The following is a 20,607-nucleotide window of genomic DNA, read 5'->3' on the forward strand; positions in this document are numbered from 1 at the left end:
GTTTATTCTTGTATTGTTATGTATTGACTATTGTATTATTTGTCATATGAACTGTAAAGCTAGTCTTGTGTGTGTGTGTGTGTGTCTGTGTAGAGAGTGAGAGATGATTTTTAGAAAAAGAATTTAAAACTAAAATTAATCAAAGTCCTAAGAACCCTCAGTTTCAATTTTCCCCTTTCTTTTGATCATTTTTTGGTCTTGAGGGAGAAGGGTTGAGGGAGCAGCTCTAGCTGCTTCCTGCTGAGAAAGGACAGAGTTTTGGGGGTTAGAGGAATGACACTGTTTTACAGGAAACTGGAAATATTCTTGGGTCTAGGCCAAGTGTCCAAAGTTTGAATGATTACCAGGCTGTTAGTTTTAGCTGCCCTCAGGCACAGTTGTAAAGGTAGCAACACCTGATTAGTATCCTGGTGCCACAAAGAAGCAAAACAAATATGGGCATTCCCTAGTGGCAGGAAGAGAAGTGATTCTGTGGGTGAATGTGTCCACATATAAAGAGTTATCGGCCTGCTCCGGCCGCTCTCATGTGGGCTAACAGATCAGTAACACTGGCCTCATAAGCAGGGATATATATGTACAGCATTCTTGTCGGATTAAGGCACATGTTCCCCTGAATGTGGAGGAGGGAAGACGAATCCCACTTAACTTTGGTGACTTGCTTCATCCATCGTTCCAAGTCAGAGAGGTTGAATGGTGTATAATCCAAGGCATTAGTTCCACATTGGACATAGGCAGTAGACCTCAGTCCCAGCCATCAGACTGGTTATGCATTTCAGTGTAGGTGGCAGCCCACGACCCAAAGGCACTGCCTGTAACAGGTGAAAATTGAAACAAGAGAAAATTAGAGATTAGAAAACAAACAATTGTTTTGGATCTCAACCAGAGGGTATTCTTCATTTTGGCGAAGTGCATCTAGTTCAGGTTTTCAGGTGTTTTCCTTGTAGAGTATCTGACAGTCTGAGATGGGCTCACAGGAATACTCCTGCAGAGCGCGGCCGTTTCTGATGGTATTGTCTCTCAGGTGGGAGGCCGTCTAAGTCTGGAGCAGACTTCAGTTGAGAATGGTGAGTTCTCTTGATCCATTCAAGAGCTTGACTCTTTCTAGGTTAACAGAAGAATGAGTGGTTAGTAAAACCTGATAAGGTCCCACCCACTTACGTTCAAGTTGGTCATCAGGATATTTATTTTTCCAGAACCTTAGAAAGTACCCACTCTCCAGGGTTGAAATGGTATAAAGGGACATCCGTGGGGTACTTCATCCTGTTGGAAGCAAACTTATAAATAGCAGTTAAAGTTAATCCCAAAGATTGTGCATAATTTATAGTGTCTAATTCTTTATTCTTTAGGTCATCAACATTTCTAAGATTTTATCTAAAACATAGGAAGGGACTCTCGTATAATATTTCATTAAGGACTTAATTGAATTCTGCTTCTGGGGCCTACTCCTATTCTAAGCACGGCCATAGGAAATACCTTATTTCACTTCAGGTTAGTGTCTTGGCAAAGTTTAGCAATGGTTTTCTTTAAAGTGTGGTGGATCTTCTCGGAGTTTTCCAGTAGACTGTGGCCCCCAGGAAGTGCGAAGTTTCCATTGTGTTCCGAAGAGCTGGGGAACTTCCTGGGTCTCCTTGGCAATAAAGATGCTCCCACTGTCACCTTGAATAGAGGAGGGCAATCCAGGCCCGGGAATCATTTCTTTCAATAAGGCTTTTACTACTGCTTAAGTCTTCTCTGGCCTGCAGGGAAATGCTTCCACCATTCTATTAAAGTATGCACAGAGACTAGCAGGTATCCGTAATTTCTAGTTGTTTCAGTCCTCACAGTGAAGTCATTTCGCCAACCTTCTCCAGGGCCTAACCCCTGGCTGCGGACCCTCCTGTCTCAAGGTGAGCCCTGTTTTACGATTATTTCTGGCATAGATAATGCATTTTGAATTATCTTTTTGAACAGTCCTTTGGCTCTCTGGCCCGGTGCTATATTTCTGCATCCCTTGGATTGTCACTTCCCATCCGTAATGGGTGTCCTGGTGGATAGAAGCTATTTCCTCCAGCAGGTATTTTTGGATCAGAATGATTCCAATTGCTAATCCGTCTGTCTTTCTGGCGAGTAGAATCGCCCCATTCTTTTGTTCTTTCTAAATCTTCTAAGGAATAGTCACTCTGGACTACCTTTAAGTCAATGTCAGGAACAAGGGCTGCTACCAGGAATGCTGGGATTTTAGTTTGGGCCACCGGCTTGACAGCTTGATCTGCTTTATTATTTCCCTGAGAGATTAAGCCATCAGTCTTCTGATGACCTGGGTGGTGTATCATGATGGCAACCTCCTTAGGTTCCATAACTGCCTTTAGAAGACATAATGTCTCCTGAGAATGTTTAATTTCTTTTCCACCTGATGTAAAAAGTCCTCTTTCTCTCCAAAAAGCTCCATGGGCATGTACTACTGTAAATGCATATTTGCAATCTGTGTTGATGTTGACTCTCTTACCTTTTCCCAGGTGTAGGGCTTAGGAAAGGCCAATAATTTGGCTTTCTGGACTGATTACCTGTCGGTAGGGCCTCAGCTCCTGAGGTTTCCTGAAGAGTTACCGTGGCATATCTGCTTTCCAGTTTCCCATGTCCATGAAGGTGCTTCCATCTGCAGACATCTGGAGATCAGGATTCCTTAGCAGCAAGTCAGCCGGGTCTGTTTGGGTAGAAGACACTGTTCACTTATTTGGATACAATCAGTTTTGATCCCTCTGGCTCAGAGAGATGCAGCGTGGCGGGATTTAGAGTGAAAATAGTCCTGAGAATGACATTATGATTGTCTAAAAGGATGGCCTAGTATTTTCCCAGTCGCCTGGAGGTCAGTCCATATCCTCCCTTTTGCTCTGGTAAATGTACCGTGGTGAGCGGTCCCAGGTGAACTTCTCAGCCCGCTGCAGAGGGAGCAGCCATGGTCCTCAGACAAACTGGCTATTCCCTGAGCCACCACGTCCAGGTATTTTGAGAAGTTGGCCACTGGCCTTTTAATATTTCCCAGATTCTGGGTCAAGACCCCCCATCCTATTTCCTGTCTTTCATGTACAAACAAGTCAAACAGCTCTCTTAAGTCTGGGAGGCTTAGGGTTGGGACCATCAATAACTTCTCCTTAATAGTCTGGAAGGCCTTTTGGCATTCCCCAGTCCAAATCAAAGGTTCTTGATCTGTTCCTTTCAATCCCTCATATAGTTTTGCAATCAAACCAAAGTTTGGAATCCAGATCCTACAAAAGCCAGTCATTATGGTGAATGGCAAGGCCCAATAAGTTAGCACTCTACAAATGCTGCCACCAGTGTTTGGATTCCCCTCTCAGCTTGTTTTTTTAGAGGATACTGTTTTAGATGGGGGATGGTTACACCTGCCCACAACTGTTATTTGGGTTGGAGCAGTGGTTTTTGCCTTTCCAGGTCTGCCCTTGGCCCATATTTATGGAGTTATTTTTGAATGCTGATGGCACAGACTTCAGCCAAAGTCACCTCACTGTTCAAACAAAGGTTATCTTGGCATTCAGTTTAGTTAATAAGTCCAGTCTTATAAAAGTGGCACCAGCCATTCAGGCATATTATTCTTCCAATTAGAAGGGACCAACATGATACCACCTCTGCCAGTTGTCCATGGACATGAAGTCTTCCTATTGGTACTTCTCTTAATGGGAATTTTACTGCTTGGATTGGAGGAAGCTCCTGACCAAATCTAGCACCCCTTGGGGTGTGGGAGGGGGAAGCCATTCCCAGGCCCGGCAGAGCTCCCTCTCCCACTGGAGGCTGTGGGGGATGAGCTGTGGACACCAAGCTGGCAGATTGGAGGCTGATGCAGGGGCATTATGCTGGAGTAAGAATAAATCATCTTTATTCTCAGGAGACTCTGGGAGAACCAGCCTAACTGGTTTATCTGTTTGTATCATAATTTTACATTTCCTTTGAGCAGACCTATTCTGATAAGTTACAGGCTGGGAGTATAATTTAAGGACCCATTTTCTGGACAAAATTTGCCTGATCCTCAATTATATTGTAGCCATGCTACCTGGCAAAGAAAGAGTATTTTTCTTCTCTTCATTGGTTTATAGCTCAACGTGCCCAGTTTTGTAAGATGCACCCAGTTGGGGCTGCATTGACGGACTGAACTGGACATAAGGTTTTCCATAACAATATCTTTTCTCACAATTACTTTCCACAGGCCTTCTACCACTTCCTTAGTCCTTATTAATTTTATCTCTTGTTATCCATTCTGAGTTTGCCAACTTTTTTTTTTTTTAGGACAAAATCACTATCCTTGATCCTTTCAAAAATTGTATTTTTGAACATTATATCCTTCTAAAGTCTGGCCCATGACAAATCAGACCTAACAGACAAGACAGTAAGGTTGGGTAGCCCAAACTTCCCACTATGCCTCAGACCCTGAGGATTATCCCCTCAGGGGGGTGGGGGACAAACAGGTTGGTTCAGTGGTCAAGATGACGTGAACAGCTACTTTGAGCTAGGCTGGGTCGAGCCTAGCTCATATTGCCCCCTCTTTCAAGGTCTGCTGAAAAGTGGTTGGCATTGGCCCCCTTTCCTATGAGACAAGACACAAACTCAACAAATAAGAGAAACAGTTTTAATAATCAATCCTAGCTGCTAATTGTAACCTGTCAGGGTCCTTCCCTAATACAACCAATTGGGAAGTGCCAAACCAAGTTAAATGAGTCCTTGAAGGACCCAACCAAAAGTAATAGGGGGAAAGCAGGTATCTTGGGGTTGTCACTCATGAGGTTACTCACTAACAGATATCTTCTAAACCAAGTACTCAGTTTCTCTCATTGAAAGCACAGTAGGTCAGCCACACCTGGTCAGCAGTGAGCACTGCAGGTCCATTGTTGGAACAACCATTACAGGCAGCTGCTTGGACAAAACCTGAAGGGACTGCCATGGGCCCACTAAACTGTGGGTGGAAAGCCTACTCACAGCTGAGTCCCTTTATAGCCACCAATTTTCTTATAGTACAGAAAGTGTTCATCCAACCCCTGGTAGAAAGCCAAACACTAAATACCAAGCATTGCAGTGGAGAAATATTGGTCTATTTTTTTATGAATGGCACCACCCAGAAAAATGGGAAGCTAATGCTCTAAAGCCCAAACTTTTTGATGGCATGTAAATTACAGATTATATAGGTAAAAATCACAAGACACTGTAGAATAGGGGTTCAGAAATGTGCTGGGAGCTGATTGGTTGGCGGTGTATGGGGGAATGAATCATGTCTTCAGGTCTTGATGACAGCTCCGAGGTCTTTCTTGCATCCCTCTCTCTGGTCTCGTGGGGAAGTAGCCAGGGGGCTTGTTCCACCTTAGGACTCAGGAAATGAAGCATAACTTAGGTCAAGATGTTGACCTGCCATACGTCTGGACCATTAGTCAGGTCCAGGCTACTGTCTTCTGTTGCCTCAGGGGATATTGGTTATTAGGGGAAAGAAGAGAGAGAGGTGATTTCTAGAGTTAGAATTTTAAACTAAATTTAATCCAAGTCTGAAGGACCCTCAGGTTTATCTGGTTTAATTTATTGACAATCCAAACTCAATCCACGTTATGTTCCCAGATTTGTCAACAGGTCTGAATCATGTTCCCTAATTTATGGAAGTGCTAGAATTGCATTAATTTCTCCTTAAAGAACTTACAAATCTAAATGATTGGATAGACAAACTCATTAAAAAAAGAGTACTGACCACTTAGATTTCTGATGTTAAAAAAAAAGTTAGCTGTTGGAAAGTGAAATCCCTACTAGCTAGAGGGATTTCTTACATGTGTTTTCTAGAACGCAGGTTCTAATAATAGCTTTTTCTAATGTTATCATCATTAAACATTGTTAAGTTCTAATAATATTTTATTATATAATTAATCTAATTAATTATAATATAATAATATTATAAAGCTCTAATAACTTGAACAAAGTGTTAAAATTTCAGGGTTACAGAGGATCTCATTGATTTTCCAGCCTTAGTATATTGCTCTCAGGAAAAGTGAGCACCAAAGAAGAGATTTTCCCAATATCATCACATCACTGGACTCCAGTCTTTCTATTCCTTGCTGCAAGATACTTCTGTTAGAGAACAAAAGAAGGAAATAGCTAAAGAATACCTAAAAATAAGAAGTCTTTTTTAAAAATAGTCTTAGATCAAACAGCACCTCTTCAGAGAGGCCTTCTCGGCAATGTTTTACTCACCCTTATTTATCTAAAAAGAATAATTGAGTTCTTCCTGAGTTTATAGATTTATTACATTCTAATGTTTTGTTTTTGTTTTTTCACTAGAACATAAGTTCCAGGAGGGCAGGAGTCCTCTCTGTTTTGTTCACTGATATACCCTGAGCACCCAGAGTAGGGTTTGCCCCAAGGGGATGATCAATATGCAACTGTTGGATGAATGAATGAATGAGTGAGCAAATGAATGAGATGAAATCTGGCTGCTAGCAGAGCTGAAAACCGAGGACTAATGAAAGGAAAAAAAAAACAGTTAGACATTAAAAGGCTGTTATGTTGTCATGTTATAATTAAAAATAATAATAAAGTTGTCATACTATAATTAAAAATAATAATAAACTGGACATTTTGAGAATCTTTATACAAATTTCATTCTCTCCCCTGCTCCACAAAGGTTAAGAAGCTCCTGGACATTGCAATCTCTTTAACACACCCAGACCTTTACTCTTTAGGGTCAAACTCCTGACATTTAACTAATTAATTAATTTATATATGCTATATATTTTATGATAACATTTTAGATATTATAATGAAAGGTGTCAGCGAAGTCAGCAGGCAAAAGATGAATCAATGAACTAGGGCCAGATGACCCATGTCATACATTAATATTCAGCTCTTGACTATTCTGAGTTGCTTAAATATAGTTATTAGAATCTCAAGATGCTGCCAGCATTAATGTCCTTTCCCATGTGTTTCAAAACAGCCAAATTCATGCATGTTGCCAGTCACCTAGTAGTGACTATACACATTCAACTTTACTTAATTCAAAACAATTTAAATTATTGAATATCTACTTGATAAATTATTACACTAAGCATGTTAGGGAGAGATATAGGAAAAAGGTCAAGTTCTGATAAATGTTGGCTGCTTGATGTATTGCCTGTTGGACACGTTGCCTGCAAGATGCCAGTGGCAGATAATTTTTTATCTTACAATTGCGGGGCTGGAAGGATAGGGGAGGGGCCCTTTCTGTTGGATTAGTAGGGAAATAATCAAACCGCAGTTAATAAAGGACAAAGATATTGAATGTGAGAAAAAGTTCAATAGGAATAAAGAGACTTCCTATGATCTGGATGATAAGCAACTCAATCAAGAGAAAAATATGAAAAATAAAAACAAAATATGAACGGATGTTGAAAAGTTTTTAAAAAGATACAAAGATTTTTTTAAAAACATTGTTTCTTAAATATACCTCTCAGTGGACAACCTTGATTTTATATAAGATCAAGAGAAGAGGGGAAGAAAGAATATAGAGTTTTTAGATGATGATAAATGGCAAAGAAAGATGAAGCTTTAGACAGATGAAAACAACAAAAAGCCATCAGGAGGCCCCACTGAGAGCAGACTCAGCAAGAGGCTACGTATGAGGGGCTGAAAATGAAGTGTTCAGCATCCAGCAGGACAGGGCCTAGAAAAAGAGGAGAAAAAGGAAATTTATCATAACATTGGAACAATAAAGCAGAAAACAAAACGAACTTCAACAGCTTTAAAGGCATTGTTGTCTTAAGTTTCTAGCATTTTTTTATTGGTTGAATTAGGTACAAGTGGCTCTGGGTAGTCCACTTATAATCAAGAGACAATTTCTGCAACAACAACAACAAAAACACAGGGTACCTTGGCCTTGGGATAACAGACACCTGTTGTGTGTTTGTTCTTGGCCCTCAGGAGGAAGTCTGACCCATTTCTAACAGCATGGGACCAGTGTATTACTCATGATGCTTTTGGCTGTCAGTAAGGGGAAAACCAAATAAACCTGCTTCAATAATAAGAAAAAAAATTGTATTACCTCCCATAGCAGACAGTCAAAAGGTGGTAGGGGTGGAGCCAGACTCCAGGATCTGTGAACTCAGCTGCTCAGCATTGGCAGTATGGTCTACAGTCTTTTTGCCTGCCTGGTCTGCCGTCCTCTGCAGGTGTGCTAGCTCCCCTTATGCACAAGATCGCTGTACCGGCTCTAGGCATCACATCACACAACACCAGAAGCCAGAAAAGAAGAGGGCACAAGACTGTCCTGACGCCTCTTTTTAAACAGAAAACAAAACCTGAGCTGAAGCTTCCAGACCCTCACTTCTTAGATAGGCAAGAATCCCATCAAATGTCATTCTTAAATCAATCAGTGACAAGAGGAATCAGGTTATCAATTGGCTTACCTTAATCAAGATGTATCTCCAAGAGGCTGGGAGGGTCCAGCCTCCCCTAAGCCAGACAGATGCCTGAACAGAATCAGGGTTTTATTAGCAAGGAAGTGGGGTTTGGGAGAAAGGGTGTTGAATAGGCAGCAGTGGTGTCTGCTGTAACCTCTCATTCTTAATTTATACACAATAATATTCGCTTTTTGTGGTGTGCAGGTCTATGGGTTTTGACAAATGCATAGAGTTGTATAACACAATCAAGATATAGAGAAGTGTATTCTGCAAGTGGGTGGATGGATTTATGATCAACCAGCATGGATTTACTTATAAACACACAAAAGAGAGTGAGTGATGGTTCTTAACACCTTGTACCTTTTGTACTTTTCACACTCCCAGGAGGACAATCAGGCAATGTCCAAGACCAATCAATACAGGGAGGTAGAAACAGTATGTTATGGGGGTTGAAGAAGGAAGAAACTCCCACTCTGGAGCTATGACCAGTCTTGTCCTGGTGACTGTTTATGATTCCTAAGTAGCCATGCAAAAGGCCACCTCTGATTGCTGCCCTGTAGTTGACCTGATTGTTTCCTTTGTTCCCCAAGGCTCACTACCCTTGCATCCTTTTGCCCAAGCTGCTTGTCATCTCTCAGCTAAACTGGCTGAGGCAGTGCAGGTCCTGGGTCCAGATTCAGGACCTGTTTTCAGCCTAAAGATGGAGGCTGAGTCTGCAGAGCCTACTCCAGCGAGGGCCAGAGTGCTCCCAGATGGCATGCTGTTGACCTGGGTTTGCCTTTTGATTTTTATTATGGCAGGTACCTGATGCTGACCGACTAGTGGAGGAGATAGGTGTGGTCTCTGGAATGAGGTTAAAACAACATATAATATAGTGAAATAAAACAATGACTCTAACAAGAACAGCAAACACAGTAGCTAACATTTACAAACCAAACACTGTCCGGGGAGAGCAGCTTTTCAACAATACTTACAGTGTTTAGAGCCCCATGAATGAGCCCAACTGTGGCTGAAACCAGGCATCTAACCGGGGTTGTTTTCCTCCAGGGAGCTGGCGCCAGCGCTTGTCTTTAATTGCCCAGGGCCAGCACTTGCCCTTAGCATGCCTTTGTGCAAAGTCTCCCCTTCCTCCTGATCTGTATTTCCATCTATTAGGAAATCATTGTTATATGCAGTAAAATTGTAATAGTCAAATACAGCACAGTGCTCTTTAGGTTGCAGACAGTACTGTTGTAAACATCAGTCTCAGGACCCAGTTGTTTGGGAGATGACAAAAGTCCTATTGCCTCAGATTTGTAGCAGATAAGGACCAGTAGTTTGAAGGTGTCTGACGGTATATTAATTTATTTGTTTGGCACTAATAAAGTGGTTACTGCAGTGTAGGTGTAGTGCTAAGTTCTATACAAGCATCATCTTATTTAATGTCCACAAAATAACTGTGGACACAGGTATTATTTTTATCCCTATTTGACAGATGAGGGTATGAGAGTTTAGAGAGTCTGTATCACTTGCCCTAATTTCACATGGTAAGCGACAGAGCTTACCTGGAATCTTGTTCATACTGACACTAATATTACCACTCTGGTTTTGAATACACATGCATTTGTGTGCACATGTATGTGTATATGTATATATATATATTTACATATAAAAATTCTGTTGTAATTTTTCTTGGTAATTCTAGTAGATATTCATACTATCATAGTTATTTTACATATTTTTGTTGGGTTTTTTCAGAAAAAGAGAAGCAGGTCCTGTGCTACTTAAGGTATTACAAAAGATGATGATGTAAACACATTAAAAATTGAAAATATTAAGGGAAAAAATCACTCTTCTTAAGTAAAATGACTGAGGACAACACAAGTAGCAGCTTTACTAACAGAGGTGACTTGAACAGTGCTTCTGAATCGCTTGCTCAATTAGGAGGATTAGCCCTCCAAATTGGAAGCATGTTGGCAAAGATTCAAGCCTGAGAGGCTGGCCTTTTGCAGCGATAATCCTTAAGATCTCCTGAGAGACAATGTGGCGGCTTCCTCTCAAACATATGCCAAAGAGGAACTTACTGGCCAAAAACCAGGATTTTCTTTCTTTTTGGTTTCTACAGTCATGGGAGCATAGCTTTTTGCCCAAGAAAAAACTTGCTAAGTTCTGCTATCTTCCTGCCCTCTCTGAGGAAGCTGATTGAAGTGAATGAGGAATGAAACATTTTACCCAACAGCTTCTTATTTGGTTCTTTTACATGAAGGATTCTTAATTGAACTGATTCCCTCTTCTTAACTAGATTTAGCAATTAGAGTTGCCTATGTGAGTTTAACCTAGCATTTTCCTATCAAAGTCTCACCCTCTGTCGTGTCTGCCTGCCTCACAGCACCACAGCTGTATAATTGCTGTGCAATTCACATCTTTTCAAAGCAGAGGAGATACACAGCTCCAGCTGACTGGCTCTTCAATCCTGCTGGATTCAAGAAGTATGTGCAAAGCGCTTTGCCAGCTACTCTCTGGTGATGGAAGGAGGAGTAGGACAGTCTGGTGGGACCTCTAGACTCCCATGAGCCATTCATCAAGTATTTATTGAGCGTCTACTCTTTGCTAGGCACTGTTCTAGGCATGGGGGACAGAACAATAAACAAAGCAGACAAAAACCTGTACGTTCTGGTGGGGAGACAGACAACAAAGAAATAAATGAGTCAACGTATAGTATGATAGAGAATGATAAGTGCTATGCAGCAATTATTGTAATCTAGGAAAATGTATAAAAAGAAAGAAACGAACACCCTCTGATGCTATGTGTTGGTGCAAAATGCTCTGGGATTTTAATGGAGGAAGAAATTCTTTTTAACAGAGGAGGGGAGATTTGTGGAAGAATTTGTACAAGTGGTGAGATTTAAACTGAACCCTAAAGAAAGATCAGGCCAGATGAATATAGCCACGATGTGGGGAGGGAAGGAAGAAAGTCTCCTTATTATGAAACATATCAGCAAATGTCTAGGAGTGATGAGAGGAGATAAAAGCACATTCACAGGTGCTGACTAGCTTACTCCAGTCTCAACAGTGGATGGGATGACAGGTGGAACGGGAACCTGGTCTGGAAAGGTATGGAGAGAACAAGAGATGAAGAATTTTGACTGAGGAGTATGGGTTCAGCTCTGCATGCAATAGGGAGTTGTTGAGTGTTTTATGTGGGACGTGTTCTAAGCAGATGTGTTTGTGGATGGCCATGTGTCAGCCGGATGCCTTGCCTGGGTGCAGGGAGATACTCGGAGTGGTATTGGTCCTGGTGGCTGGCACCTAGTGGAACAAGAAGAGTCTTAGGTTTCCCTTAAAAAACAGGTGGCTTTTCCCTATTACTTAGATGATTTCAGGTAATCAAAATGTGGTCTTTCCCAAGCCATTGACGTTGAAGTTCAAAGGCAGTAAATTGAGGCTCTGAGAGGCTCACAGCTTCATCCTTTTACAGCTGTAGTTCAGCAACTTGGAAGCTGGAAAGCTTAAGGTTTATCTATAATTCTTAATGATTTCTTGCACCAAACCTCAGGGAAGGTTTTATACCTCGGATATATATTGTGGGTTTGGTTCCAGACCACTGCAATAAAGTGGGTATCACAATAAAGCAAGTCATAATCTTTTTGTTAATGGAGTATCTTGCCTTCAATTTGTTAAGAAAAAAAAAGCAACGTCTGTGAAGTGCATGCCTATATAAAAAGTTGTGGCTTGCGTCTTCTCTTGACGAAATGCATGAGGATAATCAGATAAGTTTTGGAAAGGAGTGAATTCCATCATCTTCGCTCTCTTGATTTTTGCAATTTACCCTCATGGTTCATAAGGCCCTAAAGAGAAGAGAAGAAGCAAATACTTCAATTTCACAAATTTACTTCACTATTGTTCCCCAGTTGACTCCCCTTTACTAACTCAGCTAACAAAGATAATTGGTTCACTTGAGTTTAAAGAAGAAAAGAAAAACATTTTCCATTACCTTGTTCTTTCTCTTCTATCACATTTTTCTTCCCTGTTTTTATTAGGTTCATTTCTGTCTCCTCTCTATGTTGGTGTTTAACAGAGATGCTTGCATGGGGGTTTTCAGACATTTTTGCCAAATAGTGTGTATAATGGGACTCCCCATCTTTCCTCAAAGTCTTGAGTGAAGTATCCATTTCTCAGAAATGCTGTGTGGAGGTAGTATTTTGGCCTGTTTCCCGGTGGGTTGGGTCTGGCACAGGGGTGCCCCTGAGGGAGGTCCACTGTACTGCCTAGGGAAAGAGGATTCCACGCACACACACCCTTCCCCCGACCCCATTCAAAGGCCTAACCAGCCCAGGCATTTTTTTTCTCTCCCCAGGGATTAGTAGTGGAAATGTGAAACCAGTGGAGGAGGGCTGACAAAGAAATGGGTATTAACACTGATACTTTGAAAATACAAAGCCTTGCCAAGACTTAAGTCTTTCAGTTGTATTTGAAGATCATCATTTCAGTCAGTAAAAGCACAGTGGTGGAAATTCCAGGATCCTAATCCCCTTTGGCTATACCTATATACCTTCTCATTTTTTTGTTTAAGGTTTTTTTTTCTTTTTTCCCCTCCTGAGAAAACAATGGTAGTTAAAAAATATATATTGTTTTAAAATTGCTTCATGAGGTGAAATTGGGCTGCTTCAAAAAGGAACTGTGGGGGCCATAAATAGTGGGTATTATTGCAGTCAACTCCTGTACCCTCAAACTCAAGGGCACTGACAGAGAGAATTTGAGCCGTTAAGTCACTCTTGAAGAAAACAAAATTATTTATTTGCGTTTCTGTCTCTTCAAACGCTCTGCCTGAAACCATCTGAGGCCACGTGTGATTTTGAAGCTGCATTTGCTGGGCCTTCAGAGGTCCAATGGCCTGCATTTGTAGATTGGTTCCAGTACCAACTCCAACATGGGCGTTGGTGGTGGGTGGCGTGGCAGGGGGACTTTCCAAACAACCACCAAGCAATTCTCAGAAACCATCTACCCACAGACAGCATCAAATTCCACAGACTAAGGGTTCAGTCCTACAAGACTGCCCCTTCCCCAACCCCCAACTTCAGGTGCCAGTCTAGGTCCAGACTGTTACTTATGCTTCTGACTGACTGACTATGAACCAAAGGTTCCCATAACCCCTTCCTTGGGTTCAATTAATTTGCTAGAGTTGCTCACAGAACTCTGAGGAACATTTTACCTACTAGATTTCTGGTTCATTATAAAAGAATATAATTTAGCAACAGCCAGGTAGAGGAGATGCCTAGAGCAAGACGCAGGGAAAGGGCGTGGAGCTTCCATGCTCTCTGTGCCGCTCTCCTTGCACCTCCGTGTGGTGAACCTCCTCCTTTCAGAGACTTTTGGAAGTTTCACTGCATAGACATGATTGATTAACTATGAACTCAACCTCCAGCCCCTCTCTTCCCTCTGAAGGTTGGGAGATGGAATTGAAAGTTTCAACCCTCTGATCACATGATTGGTTCCCCCTACACAAAGCCCCATCCTTAGGTTCTGTCCACAGTCACTCATTGACATAATAAAAGACACCTTTCTTACTTTCGTCACTTAGACCATTCCTAGGGTTTTAAGAGCTCAATGACAAAAAGAGGGACTAATATCAGATATGTATTTCTTCTAAGTCACAATGTTACAATTTGACTCCTGGCTCTCCATCTTCCTAGCTCTGTGATCCTGAGGAGTCACTTCACCTTTCTGTGCATCAGGTCCTCATCCATAAATGCAGCCAATAAGGGTCCCTTTGTCACGGGCATGCAGTGAGTGTCAACATCCACATAACACTCAAAGCTGTAGAGAATTTTTGTGACTTTATTGAGTCAAACTGATGACAATTACAGGGAAGCAAAATCTCAACAGATTGAGAAATGGTACAAAAAATGGCAATTTTGCACCTTACTTTGTATATTGCAATCAAAGGAAAAGGCGTAAGGGAGTTACATGAAATCCATTGGCTATAGATTAGGGAGGCAGGGAAAGCAAAGCAGGGAAACCTCTGGGGTTGGATAGAAAGTGAAGTGATAGACACATACTTCTTTTACATGGCAGGCACAGGATAGCTAACAGTCAACAATTAACACAATAACAATAACGATGAGGGGATGTGTGGACTCTGGTGCGGTGACTGAGCTTTGAGGGGTCCAGACAAAAGTAAATAACTTTATTATTGCAAAAACATGTTTATCAGGTATGTTATACTAGATGCAAAAAGACAACAGGCAGGCTTAGTTAAGGTGAAGGTTGACTTTTCTTAGAGGAAAATACTGCCTTAGGACATGACTACACGCCATGAACTGCTTTTAGTTAAAGTTTTAATTTCAGACCATCCTTTGTGGTTCCTTTAGATCTCTGAGTTTGTAAGGCCTCCACACAGGCCTCCCCGAGCTTGTCAGGTTAATATGTTGCCCCCTTTCTTCCACATGAGGGTAAAATGAGTTAATTCTTTTAAAGCCATTAGAACGGCCTAGTATCTAGTGCTGGACCTTTACTAACACTGGTGCTAAAGGACCCTAACAAAGATTCCTACATACTGTTATAAAACAAAATGCAACTGAGTAATTTTGAAGATCTAATTGGCTTTATTCAATGATTCATGAATTGGGCAGCATCCCATCTAGCAAACAGGAAGGAGCTCTGAGGAGCTGTACAAAATGGAAGGCTTTTCTAGGTAGGAGAGGAAAAAAGAAAGTTTCTAGAGAGGAGTGGATTACTTTGGGCAAGGTCATCTTCCTTCGGGAAAGGGCGGGGGTCTGTGAAGCAGATTATCTTACTAGTGCTGACCAGGTTCATTCCAGATTGATTGAGTAAAGGTCACATTCCTGGTTTAGGCAGAAACTGCAGTTAAGTCTTCGTTTATTTATGCAAGGCTTAGTACAAGGGACACCATTTTGGGCTTGTTGTTAACTTTTTTCCTGCGTGTAAATTCAGGCTAAATAACAGAAGGGAAAGGGGAAGCATGGCTTCTTCTCAAAAGGAAAAAGAACTTTCAAACAGAGGTGATGTGAAGAAGGAAAAAGCTTTCTAGAATCAATTTCTGATGAGGGTGAGGCTCTTCTTGGTGCTCACAGACTAGAGTGTAGGGAATACCTTACACTTTCTCCTTTTCCACGATAATTGGCTCACTTGTTTAAGTGACATTTGCTTTTTGTAGAGCTTGTATAATAACTCAGACTCGGAAGAGTCACGGTTGTACATTTGTAGGGTCTTGGGCCTGAATGCCATTTCAGAAAGCACTGCCTGGCTCTAAGGGTGTCATACACAGCCCCCACCTATGAGCATTGAACCGCACGTGTAGGGTAGCATTTGGAGAAGCTTAGATACGGTAGCTTCTCTCTCTCTCTTTCCCCCACTCCCCCCTCAGTCTTTCACATGTACACTCTCCTGGCCCGTCTCAGCAGCAGCCTCTGGTTTTGGACGCAAGGGCATGTGTTGCATGCAAGCACTTTATAAAGCTGGTTTATTTCCATTATAAATAATCATGAAATTGGTGGTAAAGGAGAAAGATAACCATCTTTTAAGCTACAAAAAGGCAGTGATTCATTTTTAGTCCCTTTATTAAGAAGCCTAGTCTCAGTCAGAGATAATTTGTAGCCAAGTTTTATGCTGGGGCAAGTTTCCTCAGTCATGTTAAATTCATGGGGAAAATCCTCCTAGGATTTAGAACTGAAAAATAGACAGCTTTAATAACAGAAATACTGATGTAAAGAGCAGGGAAAGGCAGCATGTTCTAACCATTTAGGGGGGAAAAATGGGTAAATTGTTACTAATAAGCCCTGCTATATTTTTATCTTACCATTTTTTTTTCATCTAAAGGAATATTGAGAGGAGATTTTAAATTCTGAATGATTATCTAACTCCCATATCTAGAATTATTAGCAAGAGTTTTATTTTGCTATTAACTTTCCTTAAAACTCAGAGGACACAGGATTACCAGAGCCCAGAGGAAGAAATAAAAGCTACACACAAGAAGGCCGTGAACAGGATGCCATAAACAGCTACTTCTAGATTCCCTTTCATAGCCTGTGTGGACAGCGGCTTTCTTATAAAGCGGGGCTGCAGTAGAGATTGGCAGGGCCCTTAGCACCCTCCTCGATGTGGTGCCAATCTATGTCCCATCTCCGCCTCTCACCTTCCACCCCCACTCATCTCACCGCACACCCTGTATTCCAGTTACGCCGAACTGCCCGCTGGTCCCGGATATGCTGCATGTTGAGCCCTCTTCTTTCACCCACCTTTCCTATCTAGGTAAGCTTCGACTCATCTTTTTCTTTTCCCATATTATTATTTTTCTTTTTAAAAACACAGCATTAGCCCTAGCTGGTGTGGCTCAGGTTATTGAGCACCAGCCTGCGAAACAAAGGGTCACCGGTTCAATTCCCAGTGCAAGGCACATGCCTGGGTTGCAGGCCGGGTCCCTAGCAAGGGGTGCGTGAAATGCAACCACACATTGATGTTTCTTCCCCTTTCTTTTTCCCACCCTTTTCCTCTCTAAAAATAAGTAAATAAAATCTTTAAAACACACACACACACACACACACACAGCATTAAAGCCATCCAACATACAGATAGTCCTATGGCTTCTTACACATCTTATTTTATCTAAAGTTAGGTATATAAATATGGAACATTTCACAAATTTGCGTTGTCACCCTTGCACAGGGGCCATGTCAATCTCTGAATCATTCCAATTTTAGTATAGGTGCTGCCAGATCGAGCACGACTCAGCTTTTAACACTTATCTCCAACGTGACTTTATTCCAGAATTTTTTCCAGCCCCAAGCAAAGTTAGTGGCACCTTTTTCTGCTCTTCCATAGTAGCCAGTACCTACTTCGTTGTGTAATTGACTGCAATATTAGTTTACAGTGTCACCCTCCCTAGTAATGGAGAGAGGGCGGGGATTTAATCTTGAAAATCTGTACCCACTAGACCAGGAATCCCTGGCAGCATTATTGACATTTCAAGCTGGAAAACGTTGTGGTTAGGCCTGCCTTGTGCCTTGTAGGATGTTTAACATCATCCCTGGCCTTCACCCCCAGTGTGACAGTTAAAAACTGTCTTCAGACATTGCTCAATGCCTCCTGGGGGACAAAACTGTCCCTGGTTGAGTCACTGCCACAGCTCTGATGCAGAGCCTGATACATAGGTGCTTAATAAATATTTGCTCGTTAATAAATGAATGCCCAATTAATGAATTAAAAACTAAGCAAATTAACAGATGAAAAAATATCTTACAGTAACTTTTAGACACTTACCAAATCAAACTCAAAACCTTCATGCCAGCAGTCAAGTCTCTTTATGAACTGACTTGACTTTCTTCTCTATTTTCTCTCATACTCTTTGCTCCTCACATGTGGGCTCTTCTACATGATCATTCTTTGTTTTCTTCTTGCCAATCCAAACACTGTACTTACTTCAAGACAAAGAACAACTTGTCTCCTTCCAAAAGCCTGCCCCAATTCACCTAATCCAGCAATCTCCTTACTTCACATTCTCTGAATATTTATGAAGTGTCTATGATGGAAAATTATAAGAATATATAAATACATACATATTATATATTATCTGTAATGTATATATAATCCATGTCTGTATTCATGCACATGTATACACATATACATGTATTGTTTTTGGTCTTAGAACTAGTTATGTTTTTGTGTCACAAACTTGTACAAAAACTTTCTTCTCAACTAGAATAATCGCTCTTTAATGGAAAGCTTAGTTGTGCCTTTGAGTTCTTTCTTCCCTTTAGCATCAGCACAAGCTTTATCAACAACAGATACCGAGCTTTTTGCTTGAAGTGAGTTTTTTCTTTAATCAACTGCCAGGTGTGTTAAATCTGTGTAATTTGTGTGGTCCTGACAGAGTTTTGTTTCTAAAAGGCATAGGGCTAACTCTTTAATATCTTGCAGTTTTGAACAAACTCATTTCAATGAGGTTCTGCAAATATAAATGGAAGTAATCTGCAATGTTTTAGGATTTCTGTGAGAAGGCAGTAAATATGATAATGAAAAAGACAAAAATGGCTGCAATTTGTCTTAAATTTGGACTGTGCTTCAACTCCATCTAGGTCTTTTTTCATTGCTTGGTGAAACTATATCAAAAACTTGGGCCTGCCTGGTTGACTCCGAGCTCTCTCAACACCCACGCATCTGTGGCACCCCTCCTTCCTCAGGCAGACTTGCAGTGACCTGTGCATGCATTTTCCCCCATGCCTGTCTTTGGAAATTTGCCCAACTTCTGTCCTCAGGATATTTCTTTCTCACATTTTTCTTGGGAAAGTTCATTTTACACAAGAGTGGTCACCCGGGGGGCTTCTGATCCACCTCACTCAATGGCAGAGCGAAGGCACGACCCCAAACTTTAGCAGCACTGCTTTAGAGCTCCCATTTGTGACAGGATAAATAAAGAGTAGACATACTGGGATGGGGTTGCGTAGGGGAAAACATTCCTGTTTCCAGCATTGATTTTTACAACCCTTAATAAAAAGATGAAAGAATGCTTTTAAGTCTCATAAACTGAGCCTGTTGGCAGGACAGCCTCCTGAGGCTTCAGTCTCTCCGCAGCTCCAAAGGTTCCGGCCTCCGCTGATTCCTCTCTGTACTTTCTGACTCACCCTCTCTCCATGGCTCTCTCCTCCACGCCCACCCATCCGCCTCCCACTAAAAATACAAAACCCAAACTCTTTTCTCTTGACCCTGCCTCCTCTTATGGTACAATCTTGATTTACTCCACCTCATCACCAAACGCGTTGGTCCCCATTTATCACTTCCACAACCTTCTCTCACATTGGTACTCAGTTCACTAAAATCCCCTCATGTTTCACAGCGCACCCACTCTTTCTCAGAACCTAGGACTTCCTAATATTGCCACGTCTTATGGCCCTTCCTCGGTACTCCAGCTCTTTGCTGCAGTTTTTGATGTAACTGACCTGCCCATTTTGATGTAACTGTCCTGGCGTAGCTCTCAGTCTCTTGGTTTTTATCCTTTTGTTCTTTTTCAGACTCCTTGATGATTTTACTGTCCGCTGTAGATGTAGGTCACTTCATTGTTCCATCACCAGCTTTGTTCTCACTCTCCGCCTTAATGCTCTCCCACAGATAACTTCTTATGTTGTCATGTCTTCAAATATCAATCAAATGTAACAGCCATCAAATGCTTCCCATTATCATCCTCTGGAGGTTCCAACCCAAGTTTTCAACCGTCCCCAGGTTTGGCTGTTACCAAGCATCTCAAATGCATCACGGCCACAACCAAATCCAGTTTTCTTCCTACTCCCATGGCTTGCCCCTCTGTTTGTCCTTCTATTAAAGACTATCTATTCCAAGCTAGAAAGAGAATTTTTATCTAACTCATCTGTCTCACTAAATACTAATGGTATTTCTGAAGTCTTGATCTGACTTATTCATGTCCATAGGTGGTCAAAATTGAGTGTTCTCTGTTCTCTCCCTGCTTTTGTGTATCGTTTCTTCTGTGGTAGGAATTCTTTGTGCAAGAACCGGGTCTGATTGCTGCTCTCCTCCCAAAAGTTCCTTGTTCTGCAGACAGTGGAGAACCAAGTCCAAATTAAACTGAAATTCAAAATCCTCCATGACTGTAACCTTAACCATATTCTTCAGAGTCTAATTACTTACCACTTCAATGACAGCAAGGGATGGTCCAGCCCCACCAAACTCTATTTTAGCTCTGCATGTGCTATACACTTTCTTTATCCACCTGGTAAGACCCAACAACAGTGTCAGGACTCAGCTGAAAGCTCCTATGTGAAGCACCCTTATCCTTGGTCTATAAGCAGAATTAATCGCTATCTTCTGTACTTCCACAGCACTTCCCTTATAGTTCCATTATAATACTTTGTAACATGGTTATTTTCATGTTAGTACTCAGCTTAAAATGTCCATGGCCTAGTGGGGAGCACAATGTTATTTTATCCATTTGTTGGCTAGCCATCAATCTGGCTAGATTTTTAAACTTAACACACTCTAGTTCTCCCCAGTGCTAATATTCTATGATTGCAAGTATTATTTAGCTTCTCCCTATAGAGAAAATAGTGTATGTCACAGGGTAAGCACATGATACTGGCATATCATTCATATCTTGACCATTTTCAATTTCTAGCATTCAATAACTTAGTAGGTGCTCAAGGAATGAATTGCAAAAGCACATGAATTAATTCCTAGAAACTGATGGAAGACTGACTTAGGTATA

General features: G+C 41.4%; 1 non-coding gene across 1 annotated transcript; it reads right to left on the reverse strand.

The window, feature by feature from the left end:
* Nucleotides 1-17,014: 17,014 nt before the first annotated feature.
* Nucleotides 17,015-17,119, reverse strand: LOC129085816 (U6 spliceosomal RNA). Its single transcript, XR_008530753.1, has one exon. It is a non-coding gene; the product is annotated as a U6 spliceosomal RNA (small nuclear RNA).
* Nucleotides 17,120-20,607: the final 3,488 nt, after the last annotated feature.

Source organism: Pteronotus mesoamericanus, unplaced genomic scaffold (assembly GCF_021234165.1).
Source record: "Pteronotus mesoamericanus isolate MK-2021 breed Mesoamerican mustached bat unplaced genomic scaffold, CSHL_Meso_final scaffold_31, whole genome shotgun sequence".
NCBI lineage: Eukaryota > Metazoa > Chordata > Mammalia > Chiroptera > Mormoopidae > Pteronotus > Pteronotus mesoamericanus.